A 22986-nucleotide genomic window follows, 5' to 3' on the forward strand; every position below is an offset into this window, starting at 1 on the left:
TTTTCCTTTCCTGTCTTTTTAATGACCTTTTGCTTTCTTCATGGATGATGTTCTTGATGTCATCCCACAATTCTTCTGGTTTTCGGTCACTGGTGTTCAAGGCATCAAATCGATTCTTTAGATGGTCTCTAAATCCAGGAGGGATATATTCAAGGTCATATTTTGGCTCTCATGGACTTCTTTTAATTGTCTTTAACTTCAACTTGAACTTGCATGTGAGCAGTTGGTAGTTTGTTCCACAATCAACTCCTGGCCTTGTTTTGGCTGAAGATATTGAGCTTTTCCATCTCCTCCTGCCACAGATGTAGTCAATCTGATTCTTGTGTACTCCATCTGGTGAAGTCCACGTGTATAGCCACTGTTTGTGTTGTTGAAAAAGGTACTTGCAGTGAGTAAGTCATTGGTCTTGCAAAATTCTATCATGTGATCTCCAGCATTATTTTTATCACCAACGCCAAATTTTCCAACTACTGGTGATTCTTCGTTTCCAACTTTTGCATTCCAATCATCAGTGATAATCAGCACATCTTGATTGCATGTTCAGTCAATTTCAGACTGCAGAAGTTGGTAAAAATGTTCAATTTTCTCATCTTTGGGTTTAGCAGTTGGTGCATAAATATGAATAACAGTAGTATTAACTGGCTTTCCTTGTAGGCATATAGATATTATCCTATCACTGACAACATTGTAGTTCAGGATACATCTTGAAACATTCTTTGCAATGATGAATGCCATGCCATTCCTCTTCAAATTTCCATTCCTGGCATAGAAGATCATATGATTGTCTGATTCAAAATGGCCAAAACCAGTCAGTCCATTTCAGCTCACTAATGCCTAGGATATCAATCTTTATGAGTTTCATTTCATTTTTGATACTTCCAATCTTCCTAGATTTATAATTCATATATTTCATGTTCTGATTATTAATGGATGTTTGCAGCTGTTTCTCCTCAGTTTGAGTCATGCCACATCAGCAAATGGAGGTCCTGAAAGCTTTACTTTATCCCTATGACTAAGGTCGGCTCTACTCTGACGAGGCAGCTCTTTCCCAGTTGTATTTTGAGTGCCTTCCAACCTGAGGGGCTCATCTGCTGGCACTGTGTCAAACAATGTTTCAGGTTTATTCATAAAGTTGTCCAGTAATGTAACAGTGTTTCTCTGCTATTCATAAGGTTTTCCCTGGCCAATTCTTTGTGAAGTGGATGGTCATTTCCTTCTTCCGAGCCAGTCTCTGTCTGGAAGCTCTGCTGAAACCTGTCCACCATGGGCAACCTGCTGGTGTTTGAAATACCGGTGGCACAGCCTCCAGCCTCATAGCAACATGCAAGCCACCACAGCAGGACAAACTGACAGACAAGTTTGTCTCCTTAGCTGTTCCAAACCTCTCTGCCTGCTCCCTGGCTTTCCCACCTGTTCCAGCTGTCGGCCCTGTCTTCTCCTGGTGCCTTCTTGCCTTGGGTGGGTTCTTTCCCTCCCTCTCCTTACCTGAATTGGGGCCGTCGGCCCTGGCTTCTTCCAGTGGCGTCCTGTCTTTGGTGGGTTCTTTTCCTCTCCCTGTCTGGTAGGGGGCAAAATCACCCCGGTGGAGAACAACATGTGAAAATGTATATTTCAAAATGATAAATGGTTTTCTCTAAATGGTGGGATTATGTTCTTTTAAAAACTTGGTTTCTTTGAATGAGATCATGTCTGAGAAGAATGTTTTTATGATGAATGTTTATGTTTTAAGCAGGAGTAAGAATAAAGCTATTTTCATTTTGGGAAAAAAAGAGGCAATAAAGGAAATTAACGTTTGGGCATCTACTGTGTGCCAGGTAGTTCAGGAATGTATGTGATATCACTTAACTGGCTTGATTATTCCCAATGTAAAGAGCATCTGGCTAACTCGCCCAAGATCCCATTGTAAACGGTGGAGCAGGGTTTTGAATCTAGCCCTGGGGCCTTAAGTGGAGCAGCTTCTCATAGTAGACTTTATGCTCCACCCTCCAAAGTGCAGGCCCTGATCCTCCCTCCAGAGCCAGAAGCAGCTGTCGGAGCAGGGGCAGACCAGTCAGCAAGGCAAGCGCGGGCTGAAGAGTGACAGGCGATTCCAAGCCGGGATCTCCTCCCAGAGTCAACAAATGGGCCCACCCCCAGATTGATAGGGTCCAGGTAGTTATTTAAATAAGTGACAAAAACAAGTGATAAGGTCACTGCCAGATTAGAGTGCCCGTACCATGTCTAAAATTCAAAACTTTAAAAAGTGCCAATGGGCCAAACCAAATGAAGCCATAGGAGAGATTTGGTCTACAGTCTTAAGTTTTTTAATTTTTATTGTGATTTGGGTAAAAGTTTACAGAGCAAATTCATTTTCCATACAGCAGTTCATACCCATTTTGTCTCATGACATTGACTGCAATTCCCCACAATGCAACAGCTCTCTTCCCACTTCCTCCCCATAGTTACCTCTTCCCTGTGTCCTTCCCTCCCATGCACTCCCGCCCCTGGAGCAGTCTCCCTATGCACACACTGCCCTTCTGTTCTCTCATGTATCTACCTGATGGAAATCTTCAGCCCATATACTGGTCTTTCATTTGGCTGGAAGCCAAAGGAGTGAATTCAATTCCAGATCTGGAGGGCAGCTAGGGGCCGCAGTCTCAGGGTTTTTACAGGCTCTATCAGACCAGCGAACCTGCCTTTTTTTTTTTTTTTTAATAAATTTGAGTTTTGTTCCACATTGTTTTCCCACTCTACCCAGGATCTCCTACATAGATCCTCCTTCGAGTAGTTGTCTGTGGTAGCTGCTCTCATGGTCATACAGGCTGAGGACTGCATGGTCTCCCAGTCCCTTGGACTAATTGTTGCCCTGCATCTCTGGTTTTCTTCATTCTTCTTTGCTCTGGACAAGGAAAGACCCATCGTTGCATCTAGATGGCCACTTGCAAGCTTTTAAGATGTCAGCTGCTACTCGCCGAAGTAGGATGTGGAACAGTGTTTTTGTGTAGTATGTTATGCCAATTGAGCTTGATGTCCCTTGTGACCATGGGCCCGAGGTCTAGGGACTTCCAGTTTGCATCTTTCTTTAAATGTGATCAGCTCTTAGAAACAGTTCTGGAGGCAGTTAAGCGGAGGGACAGAGGGCAGAAAGGTCAACTGCATTGGTTCAGACACGGCTGGGAAGTGTTCTCAGTCTGTTCTTTTTAGTCTATCACACACTGGCTAACTTGCAGTAAAGAAGCAGGGTGTTATCCTATCCCCTGTTCATTTTCCTGTTGTCCAAAAGTTTAGCCTCGTTGTTTGTTGGTCTCACCTCCCAAGACACAAAGGCCAGGTATCCACAAGGGCCAAAGTAACCTGCTCATGTTCTAGGGCACTGGCTGCAGGTTGACAGCTTGGAGAACTTCTGCCCACCTGCCTCGGTCCTCACTGACTGGAGAAAGTGCCAGGGGTGGCAGTGGGGCAAGAACGTTCCCAAGCATCAGCCAGCTTTCTCTGAAGAAACCATGAAGATTCTTTTCTGCTGTGAGCTTTCGTACTGGCGTCAACCGTGTCCACGCGAACAGTGAGGAATGTGCTTGGACGTGAAGGGATTTAAGCCACAGGCTTACTCCTGGCCTCCTTCCAAGGAAGTGGAGTAGCAGGGGATAGCTGTTTCCTGAGGCAGACCTGGCTTCGACCTTCCTGAGAGGTGGGCCGTGGGGTCCTCGCCGTGCTGAAGAAGTGGAGGACCCAGCTCCTGCCCCCAGCTCTGGAGACAGATGGGTTTTCCGATCCCTGAGGCACAGACGGAAGTGGTTTAGTTCTCGGACTGGACTTGGCTTCCCGGTGCCTTCCGTGCTTCAGAATCTGTGAAATGTGACTCTGTGCCTTTTACTGAGTTTTAAAACATTTTTCTAGAATTAATATTCTGGTTGCAGGGAGGATGTTGGAGTGCTAGGAATCCATCACCCTGAGAGGTTATGCCCCCGTAAGAAGCACATTTCAATTGAGCAAGTAGTAATTTGTGCTCAGTACTGGGTGTGATGTGAACCACTTGGGCAGTGCCACAAAATCTTCTCTGGCCAGAGCCTGGGGGGCAGTTTCTGGTTCTGGATGGAGACAGTGCTGCTGTACGGGAACCACGACTTGGGCCCTCGAGGAAACCAGGACCAGGGAAGCAGGGCTGCAGTCACACGTAGGCAAGTCCCACCAGAACCTTTGGAGGTAACCCTGGTCCTACTAGTCCTAAAAGCTCTAAGGCAGCATGAAGGGAGCTGTGAGGGGTGGGGGCAGAGACAGGGTCCCAAAGTCAGAGCTGACTGCTGACGTCTCCTGAGGCCAGTCACCAGGTCTCCATCGCCTGTGATGGCTCCCACCTTTGCTGTGTCGAACGTCTTCCTGCTGTCATCATGACTCATGATGACAGGAAGGTACTGTCTACTTGAAGGCTGAATAAATGAATGAAGTGCCAGAGGCAGATAGTTGCTGGAGGACCACAGGCTGGGCTGCCAGTGGCCCTTGAAAATGCCTACATTGGCTCTCCTGCTTGAGTCTGGTGTTCCCATCCAACAGCAGGCAAGGATAAAACTCTACCTTCCCTTTAGCCTACACTTTTTTTTTTTTTTTTTAAATTGAAGTCTTTTCTTGGAGTTCCTGGGTGGCACAAATGGTCAAGCACTTGGCTACTAACCAAAAGGTTGTAGGTTCGAGTCCACACAGAGACATCTCAGAAGAAAGGTCTGGTGATCTACTTGTGAAAAATCAGCCCTTGAAAACTTTATGGGAGCCCGGGTGGCACAGTGCCTAAGACACCTAACTGCTAACCAGAAGGTTGGCAGTTCAAACCCACTCCAAAGAGGGAAGACGGCACAATCTACTTTCATAAAGATTTACTGCCTCGGAACCCAATGAAATTGCTATGAGTCAGAACTGACTCACATTTTTTCCTGAGATATAATTTACATATCACAGATTTGCTCTCTCAATAGATACAATTTGGTGTTTTTATATCTATCTATCTACACAATAAATTTAATTTGTAAATAGCTAGTGCATTCATACGGCTTAACTCAATTAGCAAAAGGAATACATACTAAAAATATCTCCCCCCATCCCTCTCGATTATGTTCCTCATAAGCAACTATTACCAATTTTTCTCACTATGCTCCTAGAGTATAAAACCATGCAAATATAAGCAATATATTTATACTTATATTGCCCCTCCCTCATTTCATACACATGGTTGCAAACTACATCAACTCTCCTGCATCTTGCTTTGCTGTCTCCTAACATAACTCAAGGATTACGCCACACCAGGACTGACCCTTCTCATCCCATTTTATGGCTGCATTGTATTCTACTCTGTGGATGGATCAACATTTATTGATGGACATTTCGGTCACTTCCAAAATTTAGCTTTTACAAATAAATGCTGTAATAGAGAGTCTTGTGGTAAGATATTTTCCATGTGTGAGCAGATCTGTGGAACAAGTTTCCAGAAGGGCATGTGTTTTTCTCACTTTGACGGCTCTTACAAAACTGCTCTCTGCAGAGGTTCCACCAGCTCAGACTCCCACCACCATTTCCAGACCGACTTTGAAACGAGCCAACGCTGACAAGAATGCTCGTAGCAGTATTATAAGCAAAAGCTCCAAGTGGAAGCAACCCAACTGACCCTCACCAGGAGAATGGATGAATAAATTATGGTCTTAGCATACAGTGGAATACAACACAGCCATTAAAAAGAACAAACTCCTGCTACACACCATGTGGAGGAATATCGTAGGGACACTGATGAATGAAAGAAGCCAGCCACCACCAGTACTTGCTGTATGACTCCATGGATGAAAGTTAAAAAGGAAAAAGTAATCTACGATAGAGATTGTAATCTCATACCATCAGACTTCATCTAACATCAAGAGGAGGGATGAGAATCAAGGTCAGCCCCAAGCTGATTCCTATGAGATGGAGGTCAGACACACCTCCACAATCCAACATCTTCATCATTTCTGACACCAGTCCCCCTCCACCCCCATCCTCACCCCCAAAAGCATTCTCTACTTCTCTGCTGGGTTCGATAATTCTTTGCAATGGCCACACAGAAGTCACAGAGTATACTCACAGCCATGGGTTTTATTAGGGAAGTAACTGGCTATAACTTGGGATCAGAACCAGTTTGGAAGTACTAGGAACAATGTAGGACAGGATCAATTTCCTCAGTCAGGGAAGCTTCCAACCAGGACAGTCCTCAGCTCCAATGAGCTTCGACACCATTAAAAACCCAAGGCCAGAAATGTCATATATAAAGAGAAACCCACTGTATTGGAGAAATCAAAATAGTAGTCACCCTTGGGTGGAGGGGCATGAAGGAGTCTACTGAGGTCCTAGAAACGTCTACTATCTTGATCTGGACGATCGTTACATGTTGTTGCTGTTAGTCAGTTCTGACTCATAGTGACCCTTCGTACAACAGAACGAACCACTGCCCGGTCCTGCATCATTCCCCCAATCTTTGCTGGGTTTGAGCCCACTGCTGCAGCCGCTGTGTCAGTCCATCTTGTGGAAGGTCATCCTCTTTCTCACGGATCACCGGCTTTACCAGGCATGCTGTCCTTCTCCAGAGACTGGTCCCTCCTGATGCCGTGTCCGAAGCAGGTGAGACGAAGCCTCGTCAGACTGGCTTCTCAGGAGCACGCTTGCTGCACTTCTTCCCAAACCCATTAGTCGGCATCATCGTCAGCACTGTGAGCCAGAGGCGTCAGTTCTTCCGTCTTCCTTAGTCACTGTCCAGCTTTTGCATGCACATGAGGTGACTGAAAGAGAGACTTGGGTCAGGCGCACCTGGCTCCTCAAAGTAACATTTTCACTTTTCAAGATTTTGTTTATTGATTGTGGTTTGGGTGAAAGTTTACAGAGCAAATTAGTTCCCATTCAACAGTTCATACACATTTTGTTTTGTAACATTAGTTGCAATTCCCTCAATGGAACACCACTCTTTCCACTTCCTCCCTGGGTTCCTCCTGTCCATTTGTCCTTCTTTCATGTCCCATCCTGCTTCCTGAGCTTTGTTTTGGGGCAAATGCTGCCCTTATAGTCTCATATAGCTGACTGTTCTGAGAAGTACGCTCCTCATGCTTGTTATTATTCACCTCAAAGGGCTCTGTTGTTTGGCTGCAAGGTGGGTTCACTTCCAGGTTTGACGCGTGTCTAAGGGCCATATTCTCACTGGTCACATCAGTCTCTATTAGGCCGGTAGGGCTGGTAGTTTTTTTTTTTTTTTTTTTCCCCAATGATTTTGCATTTTGTTTTACATTTTTCTCCCCATTCTGTCCAGGACTTTCTATGGTCCCACTCAGAGGATAGTGACGGGGTCTTAAAAGCTAGTGAATGGCTATCTAAGACGCAACTATGGGTCTCACCCCATCCAGAGAAAAGAAGAATGAAGAAAATCAACACAAGGACACAATTCGTCCAAAGGACTAATGGACGTGACCCACAGCCTCCACTGCCCTTAGACCAGGAGAACCCAACGGTGCAGCTACAACTGCTGGCTACTTTTCAACACCTTAAAGATGTCTTTTCCAGCAGTTTTTTCCAGTGCAATACGTGTTTGATTTCTTGACTGATGTTTCCATGAGTGTTGATTGTGAATCCAAGTAAAATGAGATCCTTTTCTTTGTTTATCATGATGTTGCTTATTGGTCCAGTTGTTCCCATTATGTTGAAGAATAATCCATACCGAAGGCTATAGCCTTTGATCTTCATCAGTAAATGCTTCAAGTCTTCTTCACTTTCAGCTGCAAGGTTGCACCATGTGCATATCACAGGTTGTCAATGAGTCCTACAACCCCGATGCTGTGTTCTTCATATAGTGCACCTTCTCAGGCTATCTGTTGATTATACAGATTGAGTAAGTAGTGAAAGGATACAACCCTGATGCACACCCTTCCTGATTTTAAACCATGCAGTATCCCTTTGTTCTGTTTGAATGCCTTATGACTCTTAGACTATGTACCAAAACCGAAAAAAAAAAAAAAAAAAACCCTAAACTAAACTTACTGCCATTGAGTCTATTCGACTCAGTCACCCTTGGGTTTGTGAGGCAGTATCTCTATGGCAGTAGATTGGCCAATCTTCCCTGAGGAGTGGCTGGTGGATTTGAACTGCCAGCCTTCTGGTTAGCAGTCAAATGCCCTAGGCATTACACCACCAGAGCGCCTTCCTATGTACAATGTTCTGTGAATTTGAATACATTGTGTGTGAATTCCCCTTCTTTGTAAAGTTATCTGTAACTAGTTATGATCCACACAGTCGAATGCCTTTCACAGTCAATAAAACACAGTCTTTCTGGTAGGCTCTGCTTTCAGCCAAGATCCATCTGACATCAGCAACAATACCCCTAGTTCCTCATCCTCTTCTCAATCTGGCTGGAATTTCTGGCAGTTCCCTGTCAATGTACTGCTGCAACTGTTTTTGAATGATCTTTAGCAAAATCTTACTTGTGCATGATATTAATGATATTGTTTGATAATATCCACATTCTGTTGGATCGCCTCTCTCTGGTGATCCAACAAATCACCAGATCCACAAATATCCACAAATACAGACCTCATCTGGTTAGATGGCCAGGCGGCTGCCTTCCAGATTTTTGGCATGAACAATTGAACACTTCCAATGTTGACTCCTTTGTGAACCATCTCAGCTGGGACTCTGTCAGCTTCTGAAGCCTCGTGTTTTGCTAATGCTTTCAGTGCAGCCTGGACCTCTCTTCAGTACCATCAGTTCTGGATCAGAGGCCACCTCCGGAAGTGACTGAACATCAACCAGTTCTTCATGGACGGTCTGTTCCTTCCATCTCCTTTCAATGCTTCCTACCTCATTCAATATTGTGTCCACAGAACCCTTCAGTATGGCAACTTGAGGCTTGAATTTTTCTTCAGTTCCTTCAGCCTGAGCTATGCTGAGCATGTTCTTCCCTTTTGTTTTCTAACTCCAAGTCTTTGCATATTTCAGTTTAATACTTCTCTTTGTCTTCCTGAGCCACCTTCTGAAATCTTCTGTTCAGCTCTTTTACTATATCCTTTCTTCTATTTGCTTTAGCTACTCTCCATTCAACACCAAGTTTCAGAGTCTCTTCTGGCTTCCATGTTAGTCTTTTCTCTTTTTAATTACCTTCCGCTTTCATCATGTATGCCGTCCTTGACGTCATCCCACAACTTGTCTGGTCTTCAGTCATTAGTGTTCAATGAGTGAAATTTACTTGAGATGGTCTCTAAATTCAGATAGGATATACTCAAGTTCACACTTTGGCTCTTGTGGACTTGTTTTCACTTCCTTCAGCTCCAAACTGAACTTGATGTGAACAACTGATGGTCTGTTCCTCAACTGGCCCCTGCCTTGTTCTGACTGAGGTATTGAGCTTCTCCATGGTCTCTTGCACAGATGTCACCCATTTCCTTCCTGCGTATCCCACCTCATGAGGTCCATGTAGGCCACATGCACAGACACCATTTATGTTGTTGAGAAAAGGTACTTCCAATGAATAGATGGTTGTTTTCGCAAAATTCTATGATGTGAACTCTGGCGGCATTTCTATCACAAAGGTCACAGTCGCCGATCTTTTTTCTGTTTCCAACTTTTCCATGTCAATCACAGTAATTATCAATGCATCCTGGTTGCATATTTGATCAATTTCAGAGTGCAGCAGTTGTTAACAGTCTTCATCATTTTCATCTTTGGCATTAGTGGTTGGTCCATAACTTTCAATAATATTTATTAACCGGTCTATTTTGTAGGCCTATGGATATAATCCTACCACAGGGCACTGTACCTCAGGAGAGATCTTGAAATGTTCTTTTTGGTGAAGAATGGGATGCTGCACCTCTTCAACTTGTCATCCCTGGCATAGCAGACCATATGACTATCTGATTCAAAATGGCCAGTACCAGTCCATTTCAGCTCCCTGACAGCTAGGATACCGATCTCCAAGCATTCCATTTCATTTTCAATAGTTACATAAGTGTACAAATTTGTAAACATTCATCCTGTTGTGTGCACTTCAAAAAAGCCCAGAAAGTTTAAAAAAAAAAAAAAAAAAATATATATATATATATATATGAAAAACACAGCAACGTGCAGTGTGAGCCCCCAGCCGTGGTGGTACAGTGTCCGTCTCTTGTCCAGTCTTGTGCCTGACGTGGGCTCCGGTCATGAGGAGGTGAGGCACGAGGAGGTGAAACATGCCGTCCCCTGTGATGTCTCCAGGGCTGTCCAGGATTCCTCCTGCACTCCCGAGGGTGCTCCGTGTCACAGCTGCAAGGGAGGAAGGTGGCTCCGTGCCCCCGTAGCCTCCCTCTCCGCCCAGCCCTGCTCTCTTAAGTCTCCCTCCTCCAGTGCCCCGCCCGCCTCTGGCCAAGACAATTCTCTGCTCCAGCTGTGGAGCAGCTGCCTGGCTGTTCGTAGTTTGAGGCTTTGAACGGTGGTGAACCCACGCGTGATTCATCAACCCCTTCCTCCTACCCTGGCCGTGCTCCTGAGGCCACTCCCCGGCCCAAGCCCCAGGCTTCCCAAGAGTATGGCTGTTTCTGGTCAGCAGGCAGAAGAATGGGGATAGTAGGGTCTGAGCTCATTGACAGCGTCTTAGAACGCCATTTTGCATGTTTCTGAACATTCCAGGACCCCCCCACTGAACTATCTGTTGCTGTGGTGGTGCTCTGCCCTTGTGGACCTGATTTCTGAGGGTTCTCCTGAAGCACAGGCAACTCCTAGTGACCTCAACTCTCAACAGCTTCTGACCTGGTAGGGAGAACCGACTTCTTCCCAGAGTGCCCTGGGCCCTTTGCTTCCATGCCTTCTCTTTGGGCGGAAGAACACCCCACCACACGGCTCACGGGAGGTAGCATCCCTTTTGCGAAGGATGATGGAGGTTCTGTTCTCTCTTCTTCGTGACCCCCAGGGTCTTCTGGTTGAAGATCCCACCAGCCTTTGCTCAGAGAAGCACATTTCTCCGGATGCCCGCACAGGTCTCCCTAAGCCCCAGGCACCCCTCTCTCTGATGCCCCCTCCCAGGGTCTCCTGGGTCAGAGGCCAGTCTTCTTAAGGATCGTTTAGCAAGGGACTCCCAGAGCCTCACCCTCCACCACCTCCTTCAGGGAGGCCCGGGGGGAGCGTGCATGGGGCATCTTGACTCTTCTCCAAGCCCCGTTTGGCCCCAAACTAGTCATTTGTTCTTCGTTTCAGCAGGATGCCTCTGTCTACCTCCTTCACATTATTCTGAATCCGAAGGGTGGTTGGCTGGCCTCCTCCCTTCTACAGAGGAACTGCATCATACTTCTCATTGTTTAGTTTAAAACCTCATGGGGAAGCTGACTCGCTGGCTGACAACGCTGGCCTGTCTGTCACCAGAAGGTGGGAAACGTGCTCTTCAAATGTGGTCTACAACACGCATTTCTTTTTTTAAAAAATCACTTTAATAGCACTGAAGGCATTTGCTTTTTTATTTATTTTTGTTTCAATTTTACTATTACTGTTATTATTTTGGGTGAAGGGTCACCCCTAAGTGGGGAAGAAAACCCACTGCTATCCAGTCAATTCCGACTCAAAGCCACCCTTCAGGAGAGAGCAGAACTGCCCCAGAGGGTCTCCAAGGCTGCCAGTCACCAACGTAGAAGGCCTCATCTTTCTCCCTCACCGACCTTTTGCTAGCAGCGGAGTGCTGTTAACCACTACACCACCGGAGGTCCTTGTTGTTGTTATTTGCCGTGGAGTCGGCCCGACTCATGGCGACCCCTCCTTGGGTTTCCGAGGCAGTATCACTACGGAAGTAGGATTGCCCAACCTTCCTTCCGAGGAGTGGCTGGTGGGTTTGAACCTCCAGCCGTCTGGTTAGCAGTCAAGTGCCTTAGGCACTATGCTACCAGAGCTCCCCGGAGGTCCTTACCGGGGAGGAAAGACAGGTAGAACCAGATTTCGGAGGAGTTTACTGAGTCGGCTATGTTCTCCGTGTGAGCTTAGCACCCCCGGCTGTGGAGGAAACCCGTTTGTTGCGGAGCAGAGGAAGTTCGTTTAGCTAGCGATCCGTCACCTTCCCAGCCAAGGGTTTCCTGCCGTTTCTGAGCAGCCGACATGAGCCGAATCACCCCTCAGGCCCTGGCCGTGCACGGGGCTGGGAGCGTAGGGATTCGTTGGCAGAAAAACAAGAGCAAAATTAGTTTGCGTTCTTGAAGACTCTGGCTGCCTGCCAACACTTCCTTTAAACGTGAACGGTCTTATTTTCGTTCTGGAAGCTTTTCTCAGGTTTATTGCCAGTGCAAGGGGGAGCCGACAGAGACGCGGTGACACGCGCTGGACTGGGAGGGCTGTTTCCAGGTCCAGGCCCCTAAGCACACCAACAGACACATGCACTCCTGGGGTGGGGGTGCACGGGGTGCTGCTTCACGGGACTTCAAATCCGTCAGATAGGCCTTCGTGTACAGCCCATCTTGGCGCTCGATGCATGTGTGTTTATATGCATGTGTAACAAATATGCAAATGTCTGGTATGGAGAGACTCACTGTAAGCCCCCACCGGAACCACATGCAAGGCAGATGGGTACCCAACTCGCAAGATAATGGAGAATTCCAATGCATTTCACTGACATCCGGTTTTTATGTTCGCATAAACTTTTGAAAGCCATGAAATTAAAATGCCTGCCTCACAAAAGCATAAAAATGACTAACTTAATTGAAGAAAATGAAAAGCCCTAAAAAATTCCCAGTTGTAAATCAAAATGAAAATATCCTTTAAAGAAATTGGGTCACCCCATCCCCATGTTTCAATGTTTGCTCACAGATTCCTTTGGCTGTGAGGGTTTATTATACAAGGAGCCCTGGCGGCACAGGGGTTAAATGCTCGGCTGCTGATTATAAAGTCGGCGATTCACACTCACCAGCCGCTGCTCCTCGGGAGAAAGACGTGGCAATCCACGTCCATAAAGATAACAGCCTTGGAAACCCTGTGGGGCAGTTCCACTCTGTCCTCTAGGGGCGCTGTGGGTCAGAATCCACGCCACAGCAGTGGATGTGATTTGGGTTTTGCTTCCATGAAGACTGACAGCCTTGGAAACCCTGGGGGCAGTGTCACTATCCTCTAGGGAGTTGCAATTGAGTCCACAGTAGTGCGTTTGATTTATACAAGATATTTTCTTGTGTGCTCTGGTGGCAGCGGTTAAAGCATTTGGCTGCTAACCAAAAGGTCACTGGTTCAAACCCACCAGCTGCTCTGCCTGAGAAACATGAGGCAATCCAGTTCTGTAAAGATTTACAGCCTTGGAAACCCAATGGGGATCACTGTAAGTTGGCAGAAGGTTTGGGTACCAGCTCATTAGGCTGGCTGCTTAAATTGCAAGGTGATAATGGACAGGAAGGTCCCTGGGGGGTGCAAGTGGTTTGTGCTCAGTTATTAACTGAAAGGTTGGTGGTTCAAACTTACCCAGTGGTGCAACTGCTTCCAGATCGATTACAGCCAAGCAAACTCCCTGGAGCAGTTCTGCTCTGTAATGCATGGGCTCATCTTCAGAGTTGACTTGAGGGCAACGATTTCACGTTCATTTATTTATTTTCAATAGATGTGTTGACCAATCACAGCAGGAAGGCATGAAGGAACAACCTGGCAGGTCTTGTTGAACATCAGGAGAGCCACCGACTACAAGTGGTCTCCTGCGGCCTAATTCTAGTGAAGGAGACGCTTTCATACCAGCGTGGTGATGGGATAAAAGAAAGTAAACAACTGTCCAGTGTGGACGGAAACAGAGTTGCCATCAGGGCATGTGTAATGTCGCCAAAGCTCCTTCTCTTTTCTCTTCCTAAACTATCAGCACGGGGCCAGACTCGGAAGGGCAGACAGGAACCTGGGGGCAGCGTCTTTGTGTCACCGGGGAAGGAACAACTGGGAAAAGGAGGGTGAGAACAGCTCAAAGAGCCTCATCAGTGCCACTAACTTGTCCGTGTCAACGAGTCCAGTTGGCGTGTGCTGTGCTGTGTATATTGTCAGGAACGAAACACAAATGAGGAATTTAAGTTTTCTATTTCTAAAGAAAACAACAAATCCATTGATGTCGAGGTGATCCTGACTCATAGCAACCCTGGAGGGCAGGGTAGAATTGTTCCACAGAGTTTCTAAAGCTATGCTCTTTTTGAGAGCAGACTGCCACATCTTTCTCCTGTGGAGTGAGTGGTTGGTGAGTTTGAACCACTGACCTTTCTGTTAGCAGCCAAGCGCTTAACCCACTGCACCCACCAGGGCTCCTTAACTGAAAGGAAGACAGTCACAATCAACCTGTTGCTATTGATTCCAACTCATAATGACCTGTAGGACTGAGTAAAACTGTCCCACAGGGTGTCCAAGGCTGACATTTTTTATGGGAGCACACTGCCACATCTTTTTCCTGCTGTGCGGCTGGTGGGTTCAAACTGCTGAGTTAGCAGCGGAGTGCTTAAGCACTGTGCAAGCAGGCTGCATTTCTCTAAATAGTTGGGCGGCATTTAAAACACACAAAGCAGCCCAGTTGCTTCACAGGAAGGGCTCAGCATCTTTGTGTTGTCGGTGACTGCTCGACACACCTGCTGACCCAGCAACAGCTAAAAAACGTCAAACCCGGAGCAAAGAACTCTATACACAGACCACGCTCGCAGGAAACCTGATCCAGCCGCACACGGAAAGAACTCCGTGGGACTCCCGCACACCGAAGCCCGTCGGTTCCCTTCCAGCATATTCTTAAACCCTAGGAAATTGGCAGTCATGTTGCTAAAGTTAAAAAATTGGGAAATTGGGCCAGTGAATAAATACTTACTTTGGATCTGTACTGCTGATTGGAAAAAAAAAAAAAATCATGGGAAAAATGAAGACTTTTTTTTTCTTTTTGCTCCAAGCAGTCCAAAGACAACAAATTTCAAGTTGCCCCCACCTGTGAGCTCAGCATTGAACAAACTTGCAGCGAATCACAGGAAGTTCATCCAAGATCCCACAAGGCTGTGCACCCTCAATGCTTCTTGACAGAGACGCTGCAGCTTCCTTTCGGCGCTAGGGAGAAAGACCACCCAGGCTACTCCTCCAGCCCTGGGGCTGGCGTCCGGGGCCCTGCGTCTCGCAGCCACGCTGCGGGTTCCTGGCAGCCCTTTCTTCCCTGAAGTGCCTGCATCAGGGCTGAGGACAATCCCGATCCTCTGGGCAGCGGCAGCCTGAGCCTGGGCTCCCGCAGATGAAGTGCGCCAACCAGTCTGCAACCTGCCCGGCCCACACTCCCGTCAACCGCACGTGTGCCATGGAAGCCGGGACGCGCCGCACAGGGATCCGGGAGCCTTGCAGATGATTAATTTCCTGGCAAATAATCTACATGAAGCACATTTTCCGCTTGAAATCATGCAGAGCCCAGAACAAACAAACAACCAGATTCGTGTTAATTACACTATTTTGAAATGGTCTTTCCGTCTTGGGAGTCTGAGATTTTCTCTGATACAATAAAAGCTTTTAATCTACAGCAGATTACAAAGTCTGTGGCAAGGAATTAAAGACAGTGTGGCTTTATCTTGATACAGATCCAGCTTAATGTTCCATGGGTAGGATTCTGCCCGGTTTGGCTTGTTGACAGTAGGTCCTTATTTTTAAATTTTAAATTACTTTTCAAAAAATCATTAACCGTTAGTCTTCTGAGCCACAGTCCCCTCCCCTTAATGGAAATGAAACTCGAGTTTCATGGAAGAGACGATGGGAAGGTGTTGGGAACATTCAGGTCTGACATGAGGGGGTAACAGAAAGCAAAACTAGCAATTTCTAGAAAATATATGACTCTCAAGAAAGAAAAGTCTTCACGCTCTTGGTGATTTCTATTTATTTCATGACGAGCAAGACGCAACCCCCATGGGCAGGAAGCCACCCACTGCTTGTGTGGAAAACACTGGATTTTGGACGTAACGTTTAACCAAGCATAGGTCAAGAGGCTGTTCCCCCATTTACAGCTTTCCAAGCTGGTGTCACAGCAATTTAAACAATGAAAATGTCACGCTGGGACAAGCCGCTGGGACAAAGCACAGCGAGGGGAGGGGACCGTGCTACCCGGGCACTCCGTGACTTGCGTGCTCTGTGGTACGAGGACGACTGCAGGGACTGAGAAGGGGCCATCTGAATTTCATAATCCTGTTATGTGAGATGGCTAAACCCTAAAACACTATCTTTTATGAAGCGTGACATCAACGCAGGCTTTGTTTTCCAGGCGCCTTGAAGCTTTGGGTTCTCACTTGGTGCTCAAGTGTGTGTGGTCAGAGCTTTGGATGAAAGCTGTAGAGCGAGGGGGTGCGCCAGAGCCCCCACATGACAGTTTATGGCATGGCTGTGGCCCTTGAGGGGCACAGAGCGCGAGAGCAGCCTGGAGACCAAGCTCCCGGGGAGAGAGCTGTGAGCCGCACGCCCTTGAGACCCGGCGCTCTGGCCGTTGGTCGCCTGGTCTGCTCTGGCCCTGCCCTCCCCCAAGTCCAAGACTAAGGGCAGCTTTGCAAGCCCAAGATGCACTGGTGGGGGTGTGAGGACTTCGGTCTGGGTCCTGTGCTGCCACAAGGGTCTGGCTTGCTGCTGCCTGGCCAGCCCAGGGGATGGAGAGTAGGGGTGGGGGGATGAAGACCCCTTCTGAGCCCAGATCAGGCCCAGGACTCCAGCTCACCTGCCTCTGGCTCTAGAAGGTTCCTGGGGCTAAAATCAGGAGGCGTGTGCAGGTGATTTTCTGAAGGGCTGTGGCTGTCCCAGGCTTCTCTGGGCCTGATGGTGCCCTAGAGCGAGGGGCGTCGAGTGACTCACACGGGGCCAGTGCAAGAAGGGCAGACCCAGGAAAGTGCACGAAACCATCACTGTCCGCCAAGCCAGCCACAGAGGCAGTGAGGGGTGGCACCAGACGGCAGGCGCTATCGTTGCTGGGTGCTGCAGAGTCGAGCCCGACCCACAGAGACGCCACAGCACAGAGGAGAACTGCCCCCTAGGGTTTAGGAGGCTGTCATCGTTATGGGAGCAAGTCACCAGGTCTCTCTCTAATGGAGCTTCTGAGTGGGTTCGAGTTGCCCATCTTGTGGTTAGCAGCCGAGCGCTTGGCTGTTGCGCCACCAGGGCTCCATCACCGTTGGTGCTTGCACATCAGAGAAAATCGAGGAGGGCAGGCCTGGTCTGACCCATGCCACTGGGTTGGCCCAGTGCGTGTCTGAATGGACACGTGGGCACTGGCAGGGCCATGGACAAGGACTACTGCTAGGAACACAGATATGGGAGGACTTGTGCTCGTGGCAGAAGCCAACAGCTGGGGACATTCCAGAACACGCTTCTAGAATGCTGGTAAATATCACAAAGCAGTGACATGTGTGGCTGGTTCCCCAGAGTGGGTTAGGGTTTTTGTCTCAAAGTCTGTGGTCTGAGCCTACTGCAATTCCACCCCCAGTGTGGACAATTAATAAGGAAGCAGAGAAATTTGGAAGCAATGAGCTGAAAAGGATCTAAAGAGGCTTCTTGTGAAGAATTTGGGTTGCCAGCAGATGATAATGGGCTCTGGTGGTGCGGTGGTTAAAGCATTCAGCTGCTAACCAGAAGGCTGAGGGTTTGAACCCACCAGCCGCTCCATGGGAGAAAGATGTGGCAGTCTGCTACAGAAAAGATTTACAGCCTTGGAAACCCCATGGGGGCAGTTCCACTCCGTCCTAGACGGTCACTGTGAGTTGGAATTGACAGCGCTGGCTGGGTTTTTATCCACGATTCATGACACAAATTCAAATGTTTCAGGAAAAAGATGTTTTTATCATAACTTTTAGGGTAATTGTCTCAAATCCCTTCTCTTCGAATAGTTGCACTTTGCCTTCTTAACAAAAAAACCCAAATCAAACTCAATGCCGTCGAGTTGGATCTGACTCATAGTGACCCCTCCTTGGGTTTCAGAGGCAGAAGTAGATTGCCTGATCTACCTTCTGAGGACTGCTGGTGGGTTCGAACCACTGGCCTTCTGGTTATCAGTCAAATGCCTTAGGCACTAAGCCAGCAGAGCTCCTTCTGTCTTCTTAGGTGTTAGGTAATCGATTTCACTTCCTCAAAGTCCATATGAATGTCATTCTTCAATAGTTGAAAAGGAAAAGCAAAGCAAAACCAACCAACCCATTGTCTGTGTGTCACAGCAGCCTGGGCCCTTTAGTAGCCTATGAAAGTCCTGTCTTGTAATTTTTGGAAACTGTAACTCACCATGCTATGAATGATAGAAATAAGAGACCATGGGCAATACTCAGCCCTCATCTTCAGTGCCAAGTCAACGTTCTAGATGTGTCTTTAACAATATCCAACAGTCTTTACTTTTTAGGAAAAATAAGTTTCATTTTTGCAAATCAAAATTACCAAACAATGCAGAACAGAATTTCAAATTCTCATGGATTCTAGACTTCTGGAGCCATGGAAGCTAGAAAAGCCCCGGAACTACTGCTCTGAGACGATCTTGAAACGTAAACCAAAAATATCCCGAGACCTTCTTCAAACCGAGCAACCATTCAGCGTCACCGGGAAAGGACGCCTGAGCACTGTGCTCAGACTGACGGATTTACGACAAGGGGGCATACACGGGACAAGCACTTTACCTTGTCGGTCACTTGCTGGACCAATAGCTCATCTCCAACATAAGGCACAATGCCCCACTCTACTTCCTGGGTCCTTTGTTTTCCTGGAAAAGGCAGGTGGCGGCCAAGAGATCAGATCATTCGGATCTGGCAGCGTGCCTGCATCCCGCCACTACTCTCCTGCAGCGCCGCCTGCTTCTGCGTAAGGACCGTGCAGCTGGGAATCACGGCGCACACCAGGCTGACCCAGGGCAAGCTGCTTGGTCCCTCTGAACCTGTTGAGTGCGGAAAAAACACCTGGAAACACCTGGGCCTGTGTACTACAAACGAGGCACCACGAGGCAAGGGAAGGCTAAGGGCTTCTGAGTTTCTTGGTTGTCCACACTCAAGCACACAGGAAGAATAAAGAGCAGACACACGAGCATTGTGGCGTTAGGGAAGAACACTGAATATATCACAGGTTGCCAGGAGAATAAGCAGCTCTGGTGGCACAGTGGTTGAAGCAACCCAAAGCTTGGCAGCTCGAACTCACCAGACTCTCTACAGGAGGAAGATGAGGCAGTTTGCTTCCAGAAAGAGGCAGCCTTGGGAGCCCTATGGGGCACTTCTACTTTGTCCTGCAGGGTCACTATGCGTCGGAATCACCAGTGCCAGTGGGTTTGGGGTCAGAAGGAGGAACAAATTCATCTTGGAGGAAGCAGGTCAGAACACTCCTTGGAAGTGAGAGTGGCGAGACTCTGTGTTGCTTACTTTGGACGTGTTATCAGGAGGGACCAATCACTGCTTGGCAAAGGAGAGGGCCAGTGAGGAAAAAGACCCTCGACGAGCTGGACTGACACAGTGTGGCTGCAACGATGGGCTCAAACACAGCAAGGCTGCGAGGATGCATAGGACCAGGTCAGGCTCTGCTCTGTTACACGTAAGGCTGCCGTGAGTGAGAGCTGACTCGGGGGCAGCAAACCACCACCACCGTATGTGCAGAGGCATGTCCACACATGAGAAGCAAATTCACAGGCTGAAGAGTAACTTCCACTCAATCACTGAACTATCCGATCACACTGCTGCCGTAGGCTTATCTGTATTCCCAAAGAAAGCGAGCGTGTATGTGTGTGTGCGCACACGCGTGTGCAGATGACACTGAAGCCTCTTTAGAAGGTCAAGGATGACGGTGGAATGGATGGGGGCCTGTGTAGAGCAGAGAACAGAACGCATCCTGGGATTCGATGAAGGCAAGCATGTCTCGGGAGAGGAATGAACGTGCAGGAGACACTACTAGCCAGTCCCCATCAGGCCCAGTTCTGGGAGAGACCCAGGAGGCTGGGAAGCTGTGCGGCTATGACATGGTGGCGCGGAGAGTAGCTGAGGATTGCCTCAGGCCTGGGATGTCTGTCCAGGGAAGCCCCAAGCAGAGAGCAGGAGTTGATTTTACTCTCTTTTCCTTGAACACCCCAACAAATGGACACATCCAGACTACTGACACTGTTCACCCTTTCTGACGCTGTCCTCCTCCCTTCCAGGCTAGAGGGCAAGGATGTTATTTGGTAAGAAGGTCAGAGGAAGACACAGGAAGCGCAATTCTCTCAGAAGATGGTACGAAGCCAGGCCCCTCTGCCTCGTAACACGCACAGAACCGAGACGGAGCTGCAGTGGCACCCACTCGACCAGCCATCAGCTCCCTCCTCAACGAGAGGAAACCCTTCACCGGGTGCTCGTACTATTCCTCAAAGGCCCTCACCACCCAAATCAATCCAAGCCGAGCTCTGCCCCTGTGCTGGCCCCCAATCACTGCAGGAGAGCATTCTTTTCAAACGGTCTCATCTTAAGTGAAATGGGCTCTTCTCTCATCAGCGGACCAACACCAATACTGGGGAAGTTACTTTTTCTGAATATTCCTCAGAGGCTCATCAGAATACTCTGTAGGACTAGGAACAGGAAGAGGCTCTGCCGGGGGTTACAGACTGATACTAGGGAGCTAGTTTCCGTGTGCCAGGAAGGGGAAGGATGCTGCGACTCTGAAGAGGTCGACATTCCCTGCAGTTTCCTAGTGGACTTCACAACAGCAAAACCATCAGGAATAAAAGTATTTCTAGTATAGCTGTCTCTTGGTGTTTTAAACATTCTCAACTATTGCAGTAAATCTAACCACCTAAACAATACATCTAATGGCAGTATTTGGCACATAGTAGGTACTCAGTAAGTACCAGCTAAATTCTCTGTTGGAAATAATTTGACTGTATATTTTATACTGAAAAATTCTTTGACTGGCTCTTCAGATGTACCTAGAGAACTCAAGACATCTCAGACATCAAATCCTAAAACATGCTTTTGATTAGAAAGGCATACGTAAATGACCAGCATTACCTTGTTCAATCAAGTTTCTGATGGAAGGTCCAGTAACACTGGGGAACCTCATCCAGAGATACCCAAAGTTACACATCATCATCGTTCCTTGGGTTATCGTGGATCAAAGGTTCTGCATTTGGTGCCAGAAACTCCTGAGATCGTAAGCCACACCAAGCGAGGGACTATCTGCAGGCGTGTTTTCTGGACAAAAGCCCCCCAACTTTCACTGGATCACCAGAGGGCTTTGAGAGCCCAACGGAAGTGAAGGCTCACTGCTGTTGATGAATGAGGTCTCAGCCAGGCAGCTAGTTCCCTCCTGAGCGTCAGTCTTCTCTCCTCACCGTGATGCTGCTTATTGGTCCAGTTGGGAGGATTGTTATGTCCTGTTGAGGTGAGATCCACTCTGAGGGCTGCCATCTTTCACCTTCATCAGGAGATTCCTCAGGAGTGGGGAGGGCAAGACTTCCTCGTGTTTCAGACACACCATCAGGATGGACCAGTCCCTGGAGAGCATCATGTTCGGTAAAGTAGGTCAGTGAAAAAGAAGATGGCCCCCACCGAGATGGACTGACACAGTGGCTGCAACGATGCAAACAGCAACGAACGCGAGGAAGGCAGTGTTCTGTTCTGTCATACACGGAGTCACTGTGAGTCAGGGTCCCCTCGCCACCACTTCACCGCCACCACAGGCTGTCATACACGGAGTCGGTGTCCACTCACCAGCACTTCACCACCACCAGAGCTTTTCGTCCAGCAAGAAAACGGGAATTCCCCAAACTCAGACTCCTCCACTATTCAGTGTCAGCTCTTTGGAGTCACATTATAAAAAACAAAGGGGCTGTGATGGCATAGTGCCTAAGGCATTTGACTGCTAACCAGAAGGCCGGAGGTTCAAACCCACTCCTCGGAAGGAAGGTTGGACAATCTACTTCTGTAGTGTTATTGCCTCAGAAACCCAAGGGGGGTCGCTGTGAGTTGGATCGGACTTGACAGCAGGTTGTTTTTTTTTTTTTTAATAGAAAATAGAATTGTTTTTACGACCGTATGAAAACAGACGCGGGGAAGACGTCGGCTTCGCACGTGTGTGCGTGCGTTTGCTCAGTTGCTTCCCTTCATTTCTGTTCTCTGCAGGCAGCACCCTCTTCCCGGTGCTCGGGATCTACTCCAGGCGGCCACAGTGGCAGAGCCCCACAGCCGGAGAAACACAATCATGGAAAAGATTTCAGGGAAAAGAGAAACCATAAATCACGACCCTGAGAGTTATCACAGAAAAGAGAGGCCGCCTTCTTGACTGTTGCAAAAATTCTTGGGAGCCCCTGGGGTGCCTTTTCCTGTAGAAAGTCATGTCCTTACAAGGGCTTCGATGCAGCAAAGACTGATAGTCTCTAAGCTCTGGAAGGTTCCTGGCGATGCCTGCAGCACAGCCTTGTGCCCTTCTCAGAGTTGTCCTCAGTGTCATCGCCAGATGCAATGGCCGGGGCCGCTGCCTTCCTTTCCTTCTGGAGAGTCCCCACGCGAACCTCCGTGCCGAGTATGTGCCTCACCACACAAGGCTCTGGGGGAGGAGGCCCTGAGCCCCGAGGTCCGGGGAACCCTACCCTGCTGTCACCAGGTCAATTCTGACTCACGGTGCCCTGGTGCGCATCAGAGTAGAACCGTGCCTCACAGGGCTCTCCACGGCTGATGTTCCGGATGTAGGTCACCAAGCCTTTCTTCAAGGTGCTCCTAGCTGGATTCGAACCACCCACCTCTTGGTTAGCAGGCGAGTGTTAACCGTTTGTACCACCCAGGGGCTCCCCATGGAGCCCTAGAAGATCCCTAGTATGGCTTCAGATCAGGAGGTGGTGTGAACTCTCTAAGACATTTACGGATTCCTCAAGATAAGCACAGGATGGCAGGTGTTTTTCCGGGAAGAAGCCCTGTGACTTTAAACAGACTCGGACTGCCCCCAAACACCAGGAATCACCAGGATCCGGCGTCCCAGTAACTCCAGGGACAGACTGTCAGGGAGCATCTTTTCAGAAAACCTACTTCATTTGCTCAGTCAACCCCTTCTCTCAAGATGCTGCGGTGACGTCCG

At 48.2% G+C, this 22986-nt stretch overlaps 1 pseudogene; it reads right to left on the reverse strand.

Annotated features, from left to right (window-relative positions):
• The window catches only part of LOC103196059, a 59768-nt pseudogene extending 38762 nt beyond the window's left edge, over positions 1–21006 (reverse strand).
• Positions 21007–22986: the final 1980 nt, after the last annotated feature.

This window comes from Orycteropus afer, unplaced genomic scaffold, assembly GCF_000298275.1.
Source record: "Orycteropus afer afer isolate SDZICR_OR568_19922 unplaced genomic scaffold, OryAfe1.0 scaffold00061, whole genome shotgun sequence".
Taxonomy (NCBI): Eukaryota; Metazoa; Chordata; class Mammalia; order Tubulidentata; family Orycteropodidae; genus Orycteropus; species Orycteropus afer.